Source organism: Papilio xuthus, unplaced genomic scaffold, assembly GCF_000836235.2.
Source record: "Papilio xuthus unplaced genomic scaffold, Pxut_1.1 DF825946.1, whole genome shotgun sequence".
Taxonomy (NCBI): domain Eukaryota; kingdom Metazoa; phylum Arthropoda; class Insecta; order Lepidoptera; family Papilionidae; genus Papilio; species Papilio xuthus.
The window spans coordinates 8,707,291-8,732,285 of NW_013532703.1; the positions used below are offsets into that span (position 1 = coordinate 8,707,291).

The window sequence follows — 24,995 nt, forward strand, 5'->3', positions numbered from 1 at the left end:
TGTAAGGATGCATGAAATACTTATGCTACAGTTAAGATAAGATACCAATAAAATATCTTAAGATATTATTTTATCTCTTGGTGTTATCTCATCTGAACCAACAAACATTGAAAGATTTATTTCTAAGTATTCAAAAATAATGACCTTGAAATATTAAAATTAAGATATTTAAAACTGTACACCAAACTACAACTTGTACATAAATTATCCAGTATATTATTTATGGAGTGTAAATAACCTGACCATAATTTTCTATGACCGAATCACACTATACTGGACGGTAGTAACAATCCATGTAAAAGCCACGCAATATTTACGCCGAAATTATTTTTACGAATATTAAATAATAATTTAATTAATGAAGTAACCTTCAAAAACAATGAAAGGATTACCTTCACTATTTTTGAAGGTTTAAACATAAATTAAATAAAAAATTGTCTTTAAAATCATCGTAATACCGTAACCGCATGGACAAAAAGTTCTATCTTCGAATTTAGGCCAATGACCTTAATAACGGAAAATGCCTCTAGATATATGAAACCGTTTTTGTTAAATACTTGATTTTAATTATCAGTATTGTGAACTTTAAGTTCATTATTATAACGTTGATGTTTTGACTCCAAGTTCAGTTTTTTCTCTGATTCCCTTAGAGGGGGTGAAGGGACCCCGAACGGGGGCGGAGGCACGGGGGGTCCCTGAAATGTGCGGCGCATCTGTCCCCGCACCATCGGAACATCTTCATGAGAATTTCTGATTCATCGCTTTTTGTCATCTTTATGTTTGCTGTTTTTAATCATTAAAAATATTATTACATTTCTTATGTTATGAATCATTCGTTACACTGCTAATATAGTTTGAAATCAAAACGAACGTTACCGAATTTATCGGCACTAATTTTTTGTAACAAATCACTTTATATGAAAAAACAAGACATGTTTAAGCTTCTATGTGCGTTTGTCTAAATGTGTACATGCTTTAACAAAATAAGAGATAATCCAATAAGAAATTGTCATAAAAGTATTTTGTTTATAGAATTGATAAATTGAATAGCTGCACGATTTACATTTTTCATACACAAATTCTTGAGAATTAGACGAAAACATGTGCAGACAGATTAAAAAATATATTTGTTGTTACAAAAATTCCTTAAAAAAAAATCCTAACGCAAAGAGAGATAAAGCAAAAAGCTTAGACGATAAACAAGATATGCTCAATGAAATGGGGGCGATTTATCCAGCATAGTATGCGTTCTAATAACCTAATATTTTAATGTTACAATTTCGCGCAAACTTTTGAAAAGCTAAGAACAACTTAAGTTGGTTATCTTCCATCTCCCGGATTGTATCGGGATGCGATGGTCTGAAACATGTGTCGCACCACGTGGGTCCGTAGCAAAAAACTTAAGGAGAGAGGCATTCAATGTCACAAATACTAATACAGTGAAAAATGAACCCTATAATATTTGACAAGAGTTAAAAATTGCTTAAATTGAAAGTGTACATGTGATGTTTTAATTGAAAAGTTATCACCTTGTGGGAGACTCCAATGGGACAGGCGAAAGGTTGAGCATTATGCGTAACATATTGTAAACTCGTGCGTAGACAATGAGAATATGATGTTTGTGATGAAATTGTACAGTTATTCATGTTTATCCAGATTGATCGCGAGTTCCAATATCTAAATACTCGTACAAAAATTTGTCAGCCTTATCATATGACTTGAAAAAACTGAGATGACAATATTTTTAGAGATGTCTTAACAATGGAAAGGAACAATGTCAAAGAAAAATGTAACCTCTTGCTTGAACAATTCACTGATTTTAACTTTTGAAGAGTCATTCCATTCTTGTTTTGCCCGGATTATTATAGAAGTTGACAGTCGCCTTCTTTGTTTTATTTACTAGTCTTAGGACGTACAAGTACAAAGAAAGCTAAGATGATTGTTTTGTTAGTAAACAGTTGTAGAAATGTATAATAGTTATTAAAGTTTAGGTAAATAGTGTGGGTTGGGGAGAAATACAACAACAGCGTACGTGTTCGATAGCCGGCGCCCGAGGGCAGTTCTAACTAATTACAGTACACTTTGTTGGAGCTGTGATGTTGAAGCAATTAAAAATGTACTAAGCGCGAATATATTAAGAAGTAGAGAAAAACAAAAGTTTATCTAGACTGCATTTCTGAACAGTTATATATAAAGAATATTTCTTTTATTTGAAAAATTCTTGCCTCTAACTGACTGAGAGGAACTGACTTCGTGCTTTACAATAACGATTTACCAATCTTACTAATATTATAAAAGCGAATGTTTAGATGGATGGATGTTTGATTGAAGGTTCCTCCGACACGGCTCAACAGGTTTTGATAAAATTTGGCACACATATAGAACATAGTCTGGAACAACGCATAGGCTACTTATTTTTTTGATTCTGCGCGGACGGAATCCCTGGCGACAGCTAGTATTTAAGATGTAAATATTTAATAATGACTTAATATTTTTTTACGTATGTAGCTTTTATAGTTCAATCAAAAAGATGTTGTTCGCCTACTCTATCTTATAATAGACGTAATCTTAATCTTGAGTGCCTAGTGCCAAGATTCGCCTTGAACTCTCTACTTCAAATATTAACATCTTTTTAACACTTCCGCAGATCAAATGACAGAAGATAAAACATCAATGTTCTTTATAAAAACTTGTCTAGCAATTAATCGTTTTAAAGAAGAATGAAAGAACATTGTATTGCATTTTTATTATATTTTTTGGGTATCCTAGAGACATATTTCTTAATATTAGAAAACTCTAAAAGTAACTTAGAGAAAGAGCCTAATCAGAGTAGATTATAGTAGTAATTAGCGAAGCGTAAACTTTTTAAGTGGTCTCCTTATTAATTAAAGTTTGTAACAGAAGGGGGCAAACGAGCAGCGGGAACACCGAGGTTCAACGACGCCCATGGACATCAGCAATACCAGAGGAACCGCAGATGCGTTGCCGGCCTTTGAGGTGGTGATAAGCTCGCTTCTTGAAGGACCCTAAGTCATAGCGGATAAAATAATCTCATCTTTTTTTTTAGAATAAATAGGTTATATATTTCGCCTAGAATGTGAATCTAGAAATTAGTAGAACACAGATTTTCTAATCAATAGACTTGGAAGTTTATCAATTATTATAAGAGGTAGAGATTACTCTATCTAGGTCTTGAACCTACTAAGCAAGATTTCGAGCTATTTAATAACTAACTATTGATGGCTCCTAATTAGATTACCGTATTAGAAAATTCCATAAAATTTGTTGTATACGATTATTAATGTTGGAGCCATCATATTATTTACCATCTTGTTTCTATTACTTTAAAAACTCGAAAGTCTTTAGAGTTTTCCCGGCTCTGGTCGCTGGGCGAGGTGGCACGGGCGAGCGGCTGCCGGCAGTACGTGTTCTATTTTCGTCCTCCCCTCAGCGTCGGCGCGTGCGCACCGCGGGGAGATTTGCTCAAGAGTTTAATGCACTGAAATATCAACGCTTGTCAATCTTTATATACAACTCGTTGTTCTTTTGAAGCACTTTAATACATTTTTAAGATTTACGTACGTTGAAACTGAACAAAACATAAAATTTTAGACTCTTTTCAGATTTTGTTGGTGTGAATGTTTTTCTAGTTTTAGGTATGTTAAGGATTATTAAATGTTTTCAATTTCCTAAATATTTATGAGCCAGTTGATTAATATTGCATCTCCATGCGTTAATTGCATTTTGTGTTAAAAAATTCAAATTGTTTGTCTTCCGATTTGGTTATATTTCTTTGGGACGGGCTTAATAAAGTCGAAGCGTTCAGATAGACAAGATGATAAAATACATTTATCGAAATCGGCACCGCCTCACGCGAAGCACAATTTATTGCATTTACATACTTTCACATTTTTAAAGTCGTGCCAATTAACCTAACCTATACGCTCTCCTTAATTATTGTTATCTGTAACTGGTTTGCTTTAAAATGCATTTAAGTTCTTAGTGAATCAAGTGGCTAATCCTTTAAATTCAGAGATTTACGACTATGAATGACTAAGGTTCTTAAATTAATATACCAAACATAAATATATGGACGTTTTAAACGAGTACTTTAAAAGTGCCAAGGTCCTTAAAAAGGTGTAAAGACATTGAATTATGTTATTCTTTACTTATTTAATTACGCATTAAACGTATGTGAGTGGTAAAAAGTTGTTGCATCTTGACAGATTTATTACGGGAACCGTATCAAAGTGTTCATGAATGTAAATTGTCAGGCGTTATTGCCTGACTAAATAGTAGGGGTGGTTAACATAATAAGATCAGGAAGAAGGAATGACTTTTTCATTTTGTTTCATAAAGACAAAATAACTGAATATTTCAATTGAAAAGTGATTTATTATATTGAAGCCGTGACCGTGGAGTATTTCTATAATGAGTTGATTTTTTTATTTTATTTTTATTTATTTTTTATTTTGATTTTAGTAATCAAGAAATCTCTCCATTAAGAGATAAACATAATTACTATTGCTGATAGAACTTAAAAACGGTCGCTTTTAATTGAGCTTTTAAAGTTTAAATTAAATTAAATCTTATAAGTGAGGTATTGAGGATCGATAAATTCACCAATTGGTAGGTAACAAATAGCTTTGAAAATAATTTATTAGCTGTTAATTAATTATGTATGTTACAGGAATACAAGAAATTTTATTCTAATTTTTAAATTTTTTGCGCGGAATTATAATAGAAAAAATATTAGCCGAAATGTTCTTCCGGACAATGTTCTACATCGATGCCAAATTTCAGCGAGAGCCATGCACCCATTCTATAATAGATACACAATCTAACAAACATTCAGCCATCCTACTAATATTATAAATGCAAAAGTTTGGATGGATGGATGGATGTTTGTTTGAAGGTATCTCCTGAACGGCTGCACAGATCTCGCTGAAAATTTTCATAGATATAGAACATAGTCTGGAATAACAAATAGGTCACTAATTAAGTTTTTTTTTAATTTTCGCGGGGTCGGAGTTAGTCTATCCATACATCCAAACATTCGCATTTATAATATAAGTAAGATTCAAGTTTTAATGGATGTTATTGTTATAGTTGTCCACATTACCAACATATGGCGTTCTCCCACCAACACAGAAAATACTATATCATTAGGGCTGTTGTCTTGTAATTGTGTGCTTTGGCCGATAATTGCTAACTCTTGTATAGCGATTATTGATAAAGAATAGAAAATAAACTTAACATTATATCCAGTAGTGGTATATATCCTTCGTTTTGAATGAGTGCCTTAATTAAATAGAGGTCAAACAAACACGTCAAATTCCATACATGGCGGCCATTACGATATGTCACATTTTTTACCGTTGATTTCTGAATTTGAAATCTCTACATAAAACATATAGTATCCCTATCATTATCTTTTACAAAACAGACATAACAATATGTTTTAAGTTTGGAGATTTTGGCGTCAGAAACCCACGGTTTTTGTAGAATCCGGTATAAGTAACAAATAATTAATATACTGGAATAATAATATCTGGCATATGTACCTTTATTTATGTATATTAAGAAAAGAATAAAGGTAATGACTTTGGAAATACACTTAAGTATCAGCTTATTAAATACTTAATTTTAAATAAAATAAAATATTTAATTACAGTTTAACCTTCATAAGCGAGAAGTGAGAGAGAAACCTCTATAAGTAAGGATCATTGTTCATTCCTAACGGACGGAGTGAAACTTTTATAAGAGAGAGAAATGTCACAGTCTCTTGGATTTTCGGTTATCCAGGTTTGACTGTGGTTGTGTAATTTTTCTTATAACAAATAAAAATGAAAACGATTAAGAAAGATCGCTACGAACATCAAAAATCCGTGTTTTTCAATCGTATAAAGTTATGTAAAGCCTGCTACACACCTTCAGATAAAACTGAACGTGTGTAACGGTCTTTAGCTAAGATTAAATACCTTATTTTTTACATCTCAAAGTTCTTGGAAATCGAGTGTAATCACAATGTTAATGTACAAATAGAAACGGTATTTCCTTTTTAATCACTTCTTACCTTTTACCTAAATCTTCGATACAATTTCCTGCGTTAGTAGCTAATATTTCAAATGTTATATTTATCAAATATATACTCTATTCCAATCGTATACGATTCCTGTTCTATTAAATTAATATTCCCCCTGAAACTTCAGATTTGAGAAATTATTTTATTGAAATTTCAACTTTAATGGTTTGTGTTAAGGCGAGTTTTTGTGTGTTGGTTTGTCGGTTGTTATGAAATCCTTGTCGGGTGTTTAATGGTCGCTGAGGCTTGGGTACAGCTGTCATGTCCCTCGGGTGTCGCTAAGGGTTTTGTTTACAGCTCGCTCTAATGACGATGCTCTTACTCTTGACGGTATTAAGTATTTTTTTCTATATTGGCTATACGCTGGAATTAAATTTATCAGTACTTAAGTTTTGTTTTATTTAAAACTAATATATTTGATTAAGCAGGCCAGTATGTTAGATGGATGGATGGGTGGATGTTTGACGGATGCATAAATGTCCCTGATATTTAAAATATATGTAGAATAAATTCTGGAAGAACATAAAGACTACTAATAAAGTTTTTTAATTACGTGCGGATTGAGTCGCGGGCAAAACCTATCTAAAATATTTGGTAAGTCATTAATGTAATTTCACTTCTCTAATTAGTCTAAATTAAGCGAATATGCGACTACAGATAGAGAAAAAAGCCATGGAATGTGGCTACGTAAAACTACTTTAGGTGGATATTTCTCCGGTTTATGAAAAAGGGAGGGATTCCTCTTTAAAAAATAATTGAAGAATCAATAAATATTTAAATAAATATAAAGTTAAAAATCATTTTAAAATAAACCCTGAATTCTTTAACTTCTTATCTCGTAACTAACGTTGTTCAGTTTAAATCAATAAGTGCGTAAATATATGGTGTGTCATTATTTTCCACTGTCGCAATATATTTGTTCAATTCAGAGGTATATTCACCCAGTCTGGCAAATACCCAAATTGAAGTGAAAAGTGTCAATTAATTAAAAAGGCATGTGTGATAATAAACTCAAATATCAGCCATATAAGCATCATGTGAATTTTGTGTTGTTGAGGGAAAATGATCACACAGCAACAATGTACATTTTATAAAATCCGCCGAGACTAGCCGCCCGAGGAAGCATACGCCCTAGCTCAAGAAAGCTCTGTAGGGCGGGCGACTTCCTCACCGGCAGCGCCCCTAGCGGTAGCCGTCAGCAACAACAACCCAGCGGCCATTGGCCGGTCGTCGTGACGTCATCGCGGGTCTAGCCAATAGGGGGGGCTAATGGCGGACGATCGCGCCCGGCCGCAGTCGCACTCGCCGCGCCTTCGTATGAGCTGTGTGCCGCTCTCGGCTCCCCGCACCCCGCGCCCCGCGCTCGTCTCGCCCGCATTCTAGTCGTGGGTGTCGCGCCGTGCAGTCCTCGCGTGTGCCGCCGAGCTCAGTGCGCCGTTTGTGAGTGCTTTAATTCCCGCCGAGTGTCAGTGCGACCGAGGAACTGTCAGCCCATCGCGGAGGATGTTAACAGCGCACGGTGAGTGCAATCGACGTGTCGTCGTACGCTTATCACGCGCCACGTGAACTCGCTCTATTTATAAAATGTAAACACGCCTGCTAATTCGATTCGAAATCGTCGTATCGGTACTTAGAGAAACGCGTCCGGCCCCGTCCCGTCCGCTCGTTAGCAATAGAGTCAGCGACGTCGAGATTGCCGAGTTCCTGTAAGATCGCAGCTGCCGTCAGCCGCCGCGCCGGTGCCGTGTTGATGTTGATAGGATCGGAATGTGTAGTGGTAGTAATTGCGGAGGCGAGCAGCGAGCAGTCATTCGCGAGCGACAGGCGCTGGCGAGAGCAGTGGGCACGATAACGTGACCTTGAGGCGCGGGTTCGCATGCCGGCCGGCGCTACACCGCCGCACCGCACGAGCTCTCGCGAAACGTTCCAGACAAACAAACTTAGCCGCTCGACAAATACAATGATAACACACCCGACACAGGCCAATACAAGAAGAAAGAATCGAACAAACATATAAAACGACCTAAATACAAAAGAATACTCAAAGAGGAGTCGCAAAGTCAAGGGAATGGCGGTTTTGGATGCGTTTCAATTAGAGACAAACGACTCTGTTTAATCAAATGACTAATAAAGTTCAATGAGTAACTCAAATAAACTGTAACGTCACGAGTCCCGCCAGATTGTTGGTTTGAACGCATTGAGGAAATATTGAATTTAAATGATCCCGATTGTTCAAACGAATAAATATTTTAAACTTAGCCTTATAACTATTTTTCTTGGAATATTATATTATTGTACGTCACCTTAGTGTGGAGTTACTACGCATTGCAAATTTATAATATGTCAGTCAAGTCCGTCCGGTTGAGTTACCTCGATACGGTCAGGTTCGAGGCATCGCTGTCCGCTGTGGGCTGGCCGCACTCCCAGCTCGTTCCACATATTTCTTTAAACGGCTTGTTATACGGCAACAGGGACGTACGCCGCCAACCTGCTTCTTTTTAATTACATTTCTTTCAGATTCAAATCGTGCACAGTAAATTTCCACTATACAAAAAAATTTCAATAACAATAATTTAAATGTTAAGCGGTTTGAGAGTGTGAATAAGGAATGTTATATTTGGGTTATTTAAATGAATACAAAAAATGTTAAGAAAATCGAGAAGTTTAGGATTTTCATTCGCACTTATAATCAATTGGTCGGTGGAGCTGTTAACATATGAGATGCGATGGTCATATTCGATCGAACGAGTGCGAGCGAGACGGAGGCGATTCGCATCGGACGGTCGAACCGGCCATGCGAGATGCTCAGCCGTATCATAAATATTAATCAGGCGCTGGTGTCAACAGCCAGCGCGTAACGTGATACCACTGCGATCCGCTGCTCGCCTGGTACTCGCCTGCCGGGAGCCAGACGACTCTATACGCAAGATAATTGCCACAGACAGACAAACCTGCAAGAAAATAATAAACACCGATTTTCTTATCTTATTTGTAATACGCAGTTCATAAATATATCATGCGTATACAACAATATTGTTAATAAATCTTTTTATATGTCTCTGGAGTTGCTCTTTCCCAGGAGGACTTTGAATTTGTGATAATAATGTTATCGAGTGCACATCCGTTTACGCATGCAGCCATGACCTGCCCTATAGCTCTTTGCGATTGGAAAACGCAGTTTATGTTAATTACTTTTAGTCAACAATATGGTTCAATAATAATTTTGTTGTACCATTACTGTGCTATGAAAGGCATTACTTTAATTACCTTTGCTTTACGTTTTGCTTATATGCACAGTTGAGGACTTTAATTTAATGTCCATTTCGGTGAATTGTCATTTGACAATTAGGTCGACAACTTGTCATAGCAACATACGTATTACGTGTAAAATTATAAGTCTTATGGTGACAGATCGTTGTACGACTTTCATCGTAATTGAGAAACGTATATATTCTGTACTATAATTTTTGTAAAGTTCTACATAAAATTTCATGGTCATTTTTTATTTTCTTTATTAAGTTTACAAATTGCTTACTTATCCATGGACCTTATTTTAATTACTTTTTTTTAAATATTAATACCAAATATGTATCCAAATTTTTAAATTAATATTTTTAATTATCGGAAGTTAAAAATCTTAAGGTTTTTTAACATAAGACCTCGTTTATTTAAAAAAAAAACATCGCTACAAAACAACCGATCAATTTAAACGAAAATACGTTTCCAAAATTAAAATTTATTATCCAAAAATGGAGTTTACCGTTACCCAAATTAACTTTTTATTTATTAATTCAAAATTATTATTTATTAATTCAAAATCATATTTTTAAATCCAATGTCATACTGGAAAGAGAGAAAGGTGAAGAACTTATTCGTACTAGTGTTCATTGCCGAAACACCTTTTTAAAAATATACGTTTCTTTAGATTAGTTAAGCTGTTGCTTAAATAGAAATCGAGCCCTACACTCCCTTTTTTATATTCAAGAAAAACTATATAAAAAGTGTATATTTTAAATAAAACATTAAAAATCTAGTAAATAATTAAAGAATTAATATTGACCGTTGGTTTTTCGGACTACAATCTCCGTTTAAAACATATAGCTATCTCTGTTTTGTCAAATATAACAACAAGGATAACGATGTTTTATACAGATTTTGGTCTCGGAATCGCACGATGAATGCTTAACACCAATCGAATGGTTGTTCAATTCGATATCTGTAAGTCGACAAACTTAGCTGACCCGGTGGGTATAAGTGACACTTAATTAAAATAATTCATTAGCGCCTCTTTTCAACGTTAATAAAATGTCACATGATCTATGTGTTTTTATGCTTTCGTCTATTTTATTTATCTTTTGCAGAATAAACCACGATAGCTGCATTTCTCTCACCGGGCCAGATTTGTTTATCCGTACTGTATACTTAAAACGTTCTTGACAATCTCAACTGACAGATAAAAATATTCAAATGTAACTTTGTCATCTAATGATTTGATTGGTGAAAATCCAAATTTATTTTTTATTATTCGGGAATATCTTTTATGTTCTTCTCTTTCAAAAAATGCTGGAGCCAACTTCGAATTTTACATCGGGGCCCAAAAATTAATGCAAGCGCGCCTTTCTCTTTTGTAGTATCGATTATTTTAATCCTAATTAAAATTCTTTCCCATAATGCATGTCACGAAAAATGCAAGCAATCTTGTTAACAACCTTCTTGAATATTGATTTAATTACAGTGATAAATAAAAAATATAATTTTGATCAATTAGAGAAATACGGTTACAGACAGATGAAAAAGTGGGCTAGTTCTTGAGACTTGTAAACAGTAAACACATATGTGGAGAGTCGAGTATATTATGATAATAGCAACACTGGTTAAGATGTAGTCTCGTCCCGCTAGGTTGGCCATACTGGTATATATCAGGATTGTAACATTCCGGCGCTAAAACTTTTTCAAATTAAAAAAAAAACATATTCAAATGCAATGCAAATAAACGGATACGAACACATTTTGAACGGTTTCATTTTCATTCATATTGTATTTTTTATATTTTTTTGCATGTGAAAATAAATGAATACCATAGATAAAAAAAATAATAATATATGTCAAGTTGTCATTTATTAAATGTCTTATCTAAAGACTATATAAGCATTACATATTTATTAATTTAAGATAAATTGGTAAAATGTACAGTCCAATCAGGTTTAGGTATCTATACTTTAATAATGATGGAATAACGCGTAGATGTATGAAGTTAGTAGAGAGAGTGGTATGTCAGGACCGCGCCAAATGTAGGTCCGTGGTCTCAGCCTACCCCTCTGGGTTACGGGTGTGAGCCGTGTTGTATTTTAATAAAGATCTTTGTTGAATATGGAGAACCTACATGGGCCGCTTTTTCCCGCCGATGCGTGTGAGCACATCTGCGAAGTTTTTGCTTGCATGTGTTTGTGTACAGACACTTTTTTGTGCTAATGTATGCGCGTCGGCCGATCGTAGCTTCGAAGATGCGTTCAAACGTTTTTCTTTTTTTTCTTTCGGCATTAACGTTCGGTTTTATCGTCGGCCGCCGTGTTACTAAGTAAATATTTTTTATCTACAATTTTAATTACAAAATGCATTTTAAAAAGGGTTTTCAGTTATTTTACCATGAATATGGTTCTTTTCATTTTTTTGTGACTATCATAATTATTATTAAAATAAATTTGAAAAAAATAATTTTAGAATTAAAATTAATTATACAACCTTGTCTTCAGTTAGACGTCAATGAATTATACTTGAATGCTTACCAAGTATGGAAACGGCTTCTCAATTAATGAATTTTTAATTTATTTTACTCTATGACATCAATTATGATGCACGGTTCTAATTTACATATAATTGTGTAGTTCTATTTAAATAAAACAATAAATGCAAACAAAACAGCAAGATCAAGAATGTAGTATTTAATTCAGATAAGAAAATTACGAGTCAGATTTGACATAGGATTTTCAACCTTATTGCATTGAAAGAAAGACTGAAAAATGTTATCTTTGACAATGACTTACTACTTATCACTTTCAAAACAATTGTTACTAGTATCACGAGATATTACGTAATATATAGGTACATACAATCTTTTAGGCTTCACGTGGAATACTAAAGCGTTCATTTTTTTGCGCAGATTAGATTTCGTGTTTATCTTTTTAAGTAGTATTTATATGAGTTGAATAAATAAATATAAAGCTAGTGTAGACGGGAAATAAGATGGATTAACATAGTCCGGCTCGTTAACATTTCGATCACGATTATTTGCTTCCCTTGTTTAACCGCAAACAAGACAATCATGGTCAATACTTACGTTACTACTATTTATTTTTAATACCATTGTATATGCCTCTTTATTTTCTTATAATAAACAAACTTATATCTGTGACATTTAAGACGTAAATAAACTCTTTCCATATTATTCTACAGTAGTCAATAAAAAAAATGTTTCTTCCTGGTTACATATTGCTAAATCTAATAGAACATTTGGGAAATTAATCGTGGTTTTCTGAGACAAAAATCCCCCGATTAAAAGATGAAATGTTATTTTCGTTTTTAGAGTTTTTTGGTCTCAGAAACCAATGGTAAATGAAGCATAAACTATGCCAGTAAGTCAGGAAGGCAGAGACTATGAATTTACTCGTCATAAACAGAATTTAAAATTGACTGCATAAAACAATACAAGACACTAAATCACCTGAACCATTGCAACAAGGGGAGCCAATAGTGCGGAAAATTATTACTCCATTATTATATATCATCCAACATATAAAGATATATATTTAAACTTTTCGATTTAGGATCTGTTATATTGTAAACTTAGTACCTAATATCAAAACTTACGGCCGTATTGAGTCATAAATCTTCACTTAAACAGTCGCTTAGTGTTTTATTTTATTGTTCGTATATTAATCAAGTAAGACTTAAAATAAAGGCAGAAAAACAACATTCTGAAAAATTTACTAAAAGTACGCATTATTTTTGTTAAGGCGCGAAGAGTGGTTTAAAACCATATTACCAGAGAGGTTTGGTAGCTAAAAGTTGGTAAGAAACATCAAATGATTAATGGACGACATTTTCCTAAATCTTTACTTGTCATTTCAACCACTTAAAGACTGTTAATGTGGCAGTTAATGAATAGTTAACTGTATAATTTACAATACTAAAAGAAATAATACGATTTGAATAAGATATATTGTTATTGTGTTCGTTAAATTATATAACACAATTTTTAACTTCTCTACAACACATATGTAATCTGTAGTATCACGTGCTTTTTGCGCCGGGGACTTAAATTGAGTCAATTGCCCAACGCGGACTTAACTGTTTACAATGATAAATTGGATCGTAAGATTTCGTTACATTACAAAAATGTATGTTAATACGCCATCTTCCCTTGACCTTATTAAAATGGACATAGTCATAATTAATTATATATTAAATAGAATGGACATAAAGTATTGTAAAATTTTGAATTTCAGGCCTGTTAGATATTGATTCGAGGGCAATAGTTGCTTTTCTATTAAAAATATTTCCTTGAAAATATCTATGTTATGACTACAGTAAGTCGCGCGTTACAAATCTATGAACTGGGGGGTTAGACAAAGTGCATTCGCTTAGTAGCGATTCCCCAAAGAATTTAAAAAAAATGTATGAAATTGTCGGGCGACAATCACATGACTTATCAAAAGTTATTGGCAATTCTATGCATTTTTGAAGTTCGCTATGCATTTTGTTTAACCGTAAACGTAGAACGCGTTTTATCTGTTCGTAACGCAACGCAATTATTTAATATATCTATAAGAGTTTAGATATAAAAAGTAAAACATATAAATGTATGTCTTTATGAATAAAAACTCCACGTGAAAATATGAAATTTGTTACAATTTATTTGCCATTACTTTACGTCGCTTATACGGAGATATAAAATCTTCCGCTGGCTGCGCCTGCGCCGTCTCTCATCATTGTAGTAGATACGCAGTGAGTGATGGATGAGCTGTTATCACGTCTGATAACCTTCCGTCGTTTGTTCTGCCTCCCCCGACCCTCGCAGCTCCTCGCAGACCCGACGCGAAACTTGGAACTACGTACAAATTTTATTTTCCAATTACTTGTTTAAATAATTATAAGCGTACGAAATATAGGTGTAAACGTTTGCTATTTGAAATTTATATGTAAACTAGCAATCGCCCGCGACTTCGTACACGCAGAATTAAAAAAGAAAATAAGTAGCCTATGTGTTCTTCCAGGTTATGCTCTTTATCTGTCCTAAATATTAGCGAGATCCAAATAGCCGTTCAGGAGATATCTTCTTAAAAACATCCATCTATACATAAAGACATTCGCATTAAAATACATAAGTAAGGTTAATAAAGAAAAAAATAAGCCAACACTTACATGGATGACATATGTATTGCAAATGGCGGAATTTTGTTAAATGATTGATGGAATTCAAATTTAAAACATATTATCAAACGGAATCTTGTTCCTCTATGTTAAAACCCACTTATCTTATAAAATTACATAAATTATATTATAAAATAAGAGATCACGTAGTGTAACAATTGTAATTATGATTAATGTTTAATGTAACGCGAACTAGTACCGTAAACTAACGCGAAATAGTATTCACACTTGTTACTACGCTTAACAAATGCCCAGGTTCAGCTATTTGGATATTCAACGTACAAACATTCGCAAAGCGACTTGGCATTTTTCTTCATAGTATTGTATACAAATGATACGCGTCTCGACTGACCGGCGATCGTAACTCGAACCGGTCATCCTTTTGTTGTCTGTACTTATTAGTGAACTTGGCGTTATCTGCCTCTAATGGCCGCATATCAAATATTGACTGTTTCACTATCGCATACGTCATCCAACACTCGACCATCTTACACGATATCTACTTGAGCGATTTTGTTTCCGATATCATAGTGCTTTGTTGCAAGTCATCTTCTAATGTTAGTTGTAGTGCACTATTATATAATCTTGACCAGTGATTCAGTGGTCCAGACCCCCTTTAGTACTCGGAAGACCCGGCTAGGGGGAACTATGGTGGAAATCAAAGTTAAGGGTTCACAAACTGAGAAATAATGTAGTAGTAACTCACTAGCAAAATTTACATACGAGTTTATGAGAATCAAAATTTTGGGAATCTTTTATTTAGACTATATGAATTAAGTCAGTTAAAAATAATTTAAAGAGAGGCATTTCGACCTTGAGGTAGTAAGAAGTAAGTACCTTCTGATTTAGACTCGCGAACGCTTTCGATTTTCAAATCTAAAATATTTCTTATTGCAGTTAAATTCATACTAAATCTATCCTGAGAGACGCTTTTTAAATGTTATTACAGGATTCTGAGTGCGACAGTGTTAAGGTATTAAAAAAAATGTAAAACGACTAGCAGTTCGGTATGGGTATTGATAAGTCAGGTAGTTAGGTTCTCTTTTTATTTGTGGCAAGTAAAGGTAGAGATAAATGGAAATAAGCAATTTTCACATCCTGTTTTTACGGTTCACTTTTATCTTATAATAATTAAAAGTTATTATAAATAAAATTTATTTTAAAAGTGGTCATTACACGAATTTTACTTTATTATTAATTTAGCTTTGACCGCGACATCGTCTGTGAAGAATATTTACTTTCAGACAGTGAACTACGTCTATATGACATTTGATCCAAATCCATGCAGCCTCTCTTAAGATACCTTCTAACAAATATCCAAACAAACATTCGCATTTATGATATTAGTACAAAGTAAGACTAGCACTCGTACGCGGCTTCGTCAGTGCACACGATTAGTTGCTTTTCTTCTAAGTCTCGCTAAAATCGGTCAAGCTATTTCGATGTTTATAAATGCGAAAGCATGGATATTTGCTAGAAATTATATTACCAGAACTGCTATCTAGATCTGGATGAAATTTGATATAGATGTAGAATACTGATAGAACGCATAGGCTAATTAAGTTTTTTTTTTAATATCGCACGGTGGGGGTCGGGCTAACGCTTGTAATAAAATAAATTTTCTGTTTTTGGCCTTGAAATCAGCACTGAAGATTTTAATTCTTTCTTATTATAAAACACCTTAACAAAAATATAGTCATCCCTGTCATTCACTTAGAAAAGATAGAGAAAATTATATGTATTTTGTACACATGTTTCACCAGTGGAAATTGAGGTTATGAGCAATTATGTATAAAATATGATAATACTAGAATGAAAAATTGTTGTCGTAGTCGCAGACATAAAATCATAATCTAAAATTTTGCATACAAACGTGAAATTAAAAAAAATAACCTTGTCTAAGTCCATTTTATAACGCTTGAGAAACTTGCTACTAAGTTAATTTGAATACATACGTGTTTCCTGCTTAGTAATTTATTTTAAACTAAATGTGGTTGTTAATTAATTTCTTTTTGCGTGATTAAAATATTCAATCGTTTTGAATATACATATTAGGGTTTCATAACTCACATATGAATTTCAACATGGCAGAAAATTAGGGTGACAAAATGTCAGTAACTTATGTAACAATAAAATAATTTTGATTTAATTATGTGTAACTGTAATGTGAATACCCTATTGCGACTTTTAAAAAAATGTTTTTAGTGACAACCCTAGATAGATTTGAATATACATATTAGGGTTTCATAACATCAGTTAAATTTTATTAGAACAATAAAATATTTCAAAGTGAAAATCCCTGTCTCTGTACATTGTCAGATACATATTTACTAACAACTTAGTATTCGCAAATATCTATTCTGCATTAGGTTTACCAGGGTAACAGAAATTTCCAAAGGTCGTAACAAATATTGAAACAGTTTGATAAGGCGACCCCGCATTGTCTTATTGTATCAAGAGCAACCTCCACACGATAGCATAATATGTTTCATCATTAACTAAATTATTATTTAATTGTTATTTGAAATGTAATAATTATTACAAACATTACATAGAGCGTCGGTGGCTCAGTGGTCAAGCACTTGACTTGCAATCTGCAGATCCTGGGTTCGAATCCCGCCATGTACCAATGTGTTTTTCTATTTCCGATTTACATATGTACATCCGACGATCTTACGGCTAAGGAAAGCATCGTAAAGCAACCTGCACATATCTGAGAAGAAATTCAAAGATATGTGTGAAGTCAACCAACCCGCACTTGGCCAGCGTGGTTGACTATGGCCTAATCTCCCTTAACTTAGAGTAGTCTCCGAGACCCTCGGTGGGGACGTATAGTGAGCTGATGATGAATGAATGATGAATTATAACATTACAGTAGATTTCAACTGCCGATACTGTCCTAACATTCCAATTAAAAAACAACTATCCATACGGTCACGGCATTCGACTTCCAAAGCTAGAACAATACAATAAATTCTTAAAATTAATTTAACACGTTACGTTGTAACTTAAATAATGTGATACAGTTAAAATAATTTTATAAATAAAACATTACGATTAAGTATTCTATAAATGTCACGACGAATTTGCAGAATAGGTATTAGTTAAAAATTGCAAATAAAGTAAATAAGAAATGCTGAATGTTATTGAACGACTGTCGCCCGCGACTCCATCAGCACGAAATTAAAAAAGTTAACTAGGAGCCTATGTGTTCCAGACTATTTTACATGCAGCCTTTTCGAAGATACCTTCAAACATCCATACATCCAACCAATTGCATTTATAATATTAGTAAGATATAAAGACATGAATAGAGTATAAACTTTAATAAAATTGTTTATTCTCTACAAATTTTAAATTGCATTTTGGGACAAATATTTTCATGGTTACTATAACAAAGTATAGCTAATGTTTACATTTTTATCAATTATAGAAACACAACGTTGTATAAAAGAACAAAATTAATGACACAGGTAAAAACGCTGCGGAGCCGCAACTTGGGATTTATTTATAGTTTTATTTTTTCGTATACCGAATTATTTTTGTATTTTGTTAAATATTAATGAAAGTTGCCCATTGATATACAAATTTTGTTTAATTCTTTAATTTCGATTGATTTCCTGTATTTATTTTTGGTTTATTATTTTATTTTTGTAATGAATACGTAAATTTAAAAGACAGAAATGAGAATCTTATGCACATACAGATTTAATTTTTAAACTTTCCAAACATATATTTTACCCCTGGATGTTTGTGCCCGAGTGAATGGAACACTTCGTCAGATTCCGGAAAAGTTCGTGTATCTCCGGCGCTCAAGGTCAAGAGAGGGAGGCAGTAGGGGGTTGCGACCCCGTTTCCACGGGGATCGATGGGCGCGCCTGGTAACCCACCCTAGAATTCGGCCAGCTGGCTGTTTCAGGTCGAAACTGTGCGTTTTCAATGTCAACTGATTCGTGTGAGCTACCCATTCGGGCCAACTGACTGGTGGTATTGTTACTTTACGTGACTTAATATTATTACTAACGGGTTGTTGTGATTCGACGAATGTCTGTGCTTAGGTCAGATATTTTTTACAAAGTAAAAATACTTGGGAAAGTAAAATAGCACTAGTACCTGCAAGTTTATCTATAAAATGCTTATATGCATGTAATTTTTGTAAGCATTGACATCGTTGGGAGATAATCTATGGCAAACATAACGTATAGTGTCAGAAAATGATTCATTTAGCGAATATATTATCTTTCTGTGCATCCTTCTTCTCCGTCGATTAAAGGTAGGCAACGCATATGCGATTGCGTATGTCTATGGGCAACAGTCACTTCGCTATATCAGCGAATTCAGGTGGCCGCTCGCTTGTTTGCCACCTATATAAAAAAAAGACAATCTCAGTCGACATAACTCGTGATATATCATCTTGATAAGAAGTCTATGTAAATAACAATGTAAACAATAAAACATAGATAAATATATCAGCATAATTACAAGTGTACAAAAGTGGAATCAAAAGCGACTGTTTTTTTTAAAAAGAAATTACCCAATGATTGCACTTCTTTCAAAGTTTGTAAAAGTAACTTATAGGTTAACTTGTATCCAACCGCCCCGTCTCCCACGGCGGACTGTATTTAACGCTAACTACTTATGTTATATTGCACAGTACGTTATATTTTCAAATTAAGTATATTATTTGAATTAGTAATTCATTGTTACTATTCATGTCGTGTTAATTTTAACAGACTTGAATTTTTAAATCTTTCCATATTAATCCATTGCACTTATAAAATTTATATCAAGTATTAAAAATAAACGAATCTGTTTCTATGCAATATTTTAAAAAGAGTGCAACAAACTTATTATTAACTAACAAAGAATAAGGTAAAAATTTATCTCTGTTCTGTTTTTAGTTAATTTCTAATTAGAAAATCTTACTTCGTTTGTACAATTTTTTCGGTCAAAATATTCCAATAGTAGTACCGATATAGAATATCATAAATGCAAATGTTTAGAGAGATGAAGAGATGTTTGTTAGAAGTTATAGAACGTCTGCATAGATCACGCTGAAATTTGGCATAGATGTTGAACATAGTCTAGAAGTACACATAGTATATTAATTAAGTTTTTTCAAACACATGCAAACAGAGTCGCGTGCGAGAGCTAGACTTCACTTTATAAGTTAATCTGCTTTAATGAAAAACGATGTAAGATGCGATGATAACTAGAGTCTGGCCATTCATAAAGTGTTACGTCCGCGTATGTAAAAATTAAAATCCATTTAAATTCAATACCCTCGGTCTATAAGTAAATGTCACGATAACCGTTTACTTCCTACTACATCGTAAGGTTGTCACATTAGCAATTCTATCAATAAAAGATAGATTAATTATAGGTAGACATTATGAAATTAACATTATGAATGTGTTTTTATACTATCTATTTTAAACTACAGATTTAATAAGAAAAAAAAATAGACAAAAACAATTTTTAAGGACACTAAATGCAGCGTGCGTGTTGATGAATAAATTCATAATAATTACATGTTTAATAAGTAGCATCTTCAAGATAAGAGTATAAGTCTAAAGTATGGAATTATTGTGAAATATTGGTTTAACAATATACCTACAAAAAACTCACATATGAATTTCAACATGGCAGAAAATTAGGGTAACAAAATGTCAGTAACTTATGTAACAATAAAATAATTTTGATTTAATTATGTGTAACTGTAATGTGAATACCTTAATGCGACTTTAAAAAAAAATGTTTTTAGTGACAACCCTAGATACATCGCGTAAAGGTAACTCGTTGCGAAACCGTAGCGCGTTCATTGTGCGGCACTTCCTCGCGGCTAACCTTGACTGACGCACGCTGCCTCCAACACGACGAGATCAGCACAACAACTATTTGGATTCCTTACAGCGACTCTTCTTATAAACCACTGACCTCTGTAGATCCGTTGGACAGGCTTGGAAATGACAGCATTTATTTTGTTCCGCCTTAAAAGCGCTAGTCCAAGTTCGTGTCGACTAATTCTAACCTATATAGATCGATATATTAGATCGAGTTTCCAACAACGTTCCCAACGCCAAAATTATACTACGTCTTCTAGTCAGTCAAGTGGATTAAAGAGTTTAGTTTTGCAGAGTAAATTTCAATTCTAGCTCTTGTATTATTTTCTAATATAAAAATTCGAATATTTATAATAGGGGTGATAGACTCGAAGAACTTTTGAAGAGAAAAAAGAATTTCCCCTTTTCGATTTATCGTGTCTGTCCAATAGGCAACGCATCTGTCTAGAGTGAATTATGTTACGCATTATGCCGCGTGTCATTAAAAAAAACAAAATGTTATAGATAAATGTAAAAAAACAACATGAAGAGGTACAGAGTAACGTAAAGAACACATAAAAAATCTTGAAATATCAAATTAGGTTTTTCGTACTCACCATAAAAAATAAAAACTATACCAAAAAAGCTTAACTTCAAGATTAATAGATAATAATGGCAGGAAAATAAAAAAAAAAACAATTCTTTTTTATTTATACAAAATTGTGTATGTTACCTTCTATGGTATTACACATTTTTTTTTGCCCGAAATAAAATAAATGCTATTTAAATTAATATTTAAATTAATGTGAATAATTTAACAATTCTAAGTTGATGAACACTCTGTCAAGGTCTCACCTAATCCATTGTTGTTCGCAGTCGTATTCAATATTCGGATAAAATACACGTTACTTAAAGACAGCGTATAACATTTTTTTTTTAATTTAAATTAATGTAAATAATGGTTTACCAAGTAACAAGAATCAATTACTTCTGACCGAATTCCTTATATTTGGAAGTAGGTTCTTTATTAAAATTTAAGTGGTTGCGTGTGTAACCAGCTTAAATCTCTTGCGCAATACGGACCTTTCTTTTGCACCAATTAGGTATTGAACAAGCGTGAAGCGGAATTGTTTTGCGTTTTGTCAGTTTCCACTGTCAAAATATTCATGCAAAAATATAATTCGAACCCTCACATTCCTTCGGTCGTCGGTAGTCGGTCAAATGACTAATGTTTGTCTTTGGTAAGTCTTGAAAGAGATTTATTCAATTCGAAAAAACTCGAAAAAGGTTTAAATTTCCGAGTTAGATACCCAGTCAGATAGTGGATAGTTGTAGCGAACAAGAAATTAATTACAATGTCAAACGTTTACTTTTATAAAAGTAAATATTTTTAAACACAAATACATCTTACTACCTTACTTCTTACTAATATTATAATGCGCAAGTTTGGATGGATGGATGTTTCTTTGAAGGTATCTTCAGTACGGCTGGCATTTCGCTGTAATTTGGCACATATATAGAACATAACCTGGAAGGAAACATTGGCTACTAATTAGGTTTTTTATTTCCGCGCGAACGATCTCGCGAGCTACCACTAGTATTCTTATGAACTTACTCAAATAATCCTTCCTCTGTCACTTTCTCTCTCAATTTTTATTTTTGTTCGTAGCAAATTGTAATTAAAAGTATGAATTTCTTATGTATATTAGATCACTAAAGACATCCATTTAACTTGAGTTTTAATTGATTTTTGAGCATTTAACATAAATACGGTAGCAAACGAACTTGTCGCTGAAATGGCGAAGTGACCTCTATCCGTAGACATTAACAATTGCATATGCGTTGCCTACCTTTATTCAATGGTGGAGAAGATGCACAGATAAAGAATATTTCCCGTTCCTATGCGTCCCTTTCTCCATAAAATCCACTTTCAAGGGAAAAAAGACTTTAATTAGGCCTCTGGACCGCACACTCATCAGACGGAACGCGGAATTACTTCCACTTGACGCCTGAATTATCGTATCTCTTATAAAAACCGTTTTATTTTTGTAACATTCGATTTGTTGACATTTTAAAAATAAACAGTTTAAAAATAGATTTAACACAAGGTGCACGGGAAGTAAATAAGTAAATATTTCAGTGTATTGTATTTTTAACCTTACTTTAAAAACATTCTATCGTGGTAAAAAAAAAACACAATTAAGTAAACCGGAAATTTTAATTTTGTGTGTAAAATTTAAAATGTCACGGGCAAATATTTTTGAGAAAGTCAACTTTACTGACGTTTGCAATATAAAAAAAAACATAATTTATATAAAAACAATTTTATTAAATCTATAATAATATCGATATTTTATTTAATTATGGATTATTTATTAATAATCTTTAAATAAGTACTTAAATAGTTCCTATATTTAATTTTTTTACCCATTCTGTAAAAATTATTTTCTTGACTCAATGAGTTTAGTCTGTAACTTTTTGCTACTTTTTCTTTGATTGACGTAACCTAACAGATCGACCCTGACACCATGAACCTTCCACATGCTTTAAAAGTAGAGTTCCTGTTATTGTAGAGCCTTTAAAATTTTCAGCCAATATCCTAAACTTCAAGGATTATTGTTCCGTGTTTGTTTATACGAAATAAATCTTACAGTTAGGTCATGTTACAAGATGTACTCGCCTATTGTGCCATTGCCGCGTGTGATTACAACCTCGTGCGATGGCGCCGGCGCTCTGACGATTAATGTTAATAATAGTTATCATTTTTGTTAATTGGCGCAAACCATGTGACAATTGTCGAGACAGGGCACAGAGTATTGCTATTTTTAAACCGACCATTTTAGGTTATCAAAATTATTTCACTAATGCAATTCGAGGTTGCAGTTTTTTCTTGCTTCAATATTTTAAATAAAATGTCATTGAACTTAATCGTCTCGGTACAAATCCGTTGAAATTATAACAATATTAAGATAACATAATTATATTTAATCCGTGAATTAATTGTATTCATAAATAATATGTATTATATTTTAATATATCGAAATACGCAACTCCTATTTGCTTACAAAACATTTTAAAAGATATTATTAAGCAATTACGCTAATAAAGTATCTTGACAGACAAATTATTTATAAAAGACAAATTTAAGCTTAAATTGGTTCACAATTCGCTCATACATTTAACCTGAGCTATTGTCAACATTCAGATGTAAATTACTTTGTAAAGCAAAACTAACCGTCGGCACAAACTAATTTAATTTAATTTTTAATATGAGCAGATTCTTATACTTCTAAAATTTCTCCTACTGTACTAACAAAGCTTTAAGCTTGTATTAGAATATGCTTTAAGAAAATTAGTTAAAAGGCGGGATCCGAACCCTTGACATTAGACATTAGGCGGTATTTTAACATCATTGTATACAACTGGCCGAAATACTTTTTAATAACAATTTAAGCTTAAAATATACAGAGCAAATTTGCCAGCCTACAAAGATCTGAAAGTAGTATTTTTTTTTTATATCATAAGGTGGCAAACGAGCGAGCGGTCACCTGAAATCGCTGAAATAGCGAAGCGACTGTTACCCATAGACATACGCAATTGCATATGTGTTGCCTACCTTTAATCGACGGAGGAGAGGATGCACAGGAAGAAAATATTTTCCCTTTCCATGCATCCTCTCATCCGGAAAGTCCACTTCCACTTCCCATCCTTTCCTTATAAGAAAAAGGGTGGGAAGGGAAAGAGGACTAATTTTGGCCTCCGGGACGCACACTCATCAGACGAAACGCGGAATTGCTTCCACTTCACGCCTGTCTTCTGTGTGGTCGTGGTATTTCACCGGGCGAGCCGGGCCGATTCGTGCGAAGATGTTAAAGCGGGCTCTACCACTGTTAAACTAATAGTAGTCGTTATAATATAAAATTATTAAAAATCTGATGGCTTCAATAAAGTAATTTAACATACCTACGGTGATAGTAGTCAGGTGGGATAGTTCTGCTCCACTATGCACTTTCTTATTATCACTGTTATTAATTCGACAATCGACCAAAAACTCGACACTTTAAATTTTTGAAATAATTACGATAACCTGACGTGAAAGTAATACTGAATACAAAATTTATTTCGAATTCTTTTTGCAACTTACAGTTCGATCAATCAACCCATTGGACCAATCGTGGGCTGATCGGCACAACGCGAACAACGAACTGTTCTTTCACGTGATTTTTTTTTAAATTGTTAAATTACAATCAGGACAAATGTCGTGAGACTTTTTCAATAATATTATTATTCGTTTTTTTTTCAGGGAGAATGAATACAAAGCAACATTTTTTCAAATTTCGAACCTTAGATGTATTCAAATTATATTCGGCTAGTTACATTATTCAAAGTGTTTAGACAAACCCGCATTTTGCTTATAGACAACTTTGTTATAATTTATTGTACTGTGTTTATTAATAAACAAAAAAATGAACAACACAAATAGGCTATAGTTGTTAAGTCAAAAGTAATTTAAAAAAAACTGAAAAGAAACCGTATTTAATTGACACTCTGAGGCGTAATAGAAATTCTACTCGAAAACTAAACCTAATAGTACATTGAATAAATTTATATTAAGAACTAACTAAGTTTATAATACTCGTGTTATAAGTATTTTAATA

General features: G+C 33.3%; 1 protein-coding gene across 5 annotated transcripts in view; it reads left to right on the plus strand.

Annotated features, from left to right (window-relative positions):
* Positions 1–7,389: 7,389 nt before the first annotated feature.
* Mef2 (myocyte enhancer factor 2) overlaps positions 7,390–24,995 on the plus strand; it is a 51,312-nt gene continuing 33,706 nt past the window's right edge. For all 5 annotated transcript variants that reach the window (XM_013320978.1, XM_013320981.1, XM_013320979.1 and 2 more), the window contains exon 1: positions 7,390–7,604. The gene's annotated coding sequence lies outside the window, so the exon portion shown is untranslated. The remainder of the gene's footprint in view (positions 7,605–24,995) is intronic.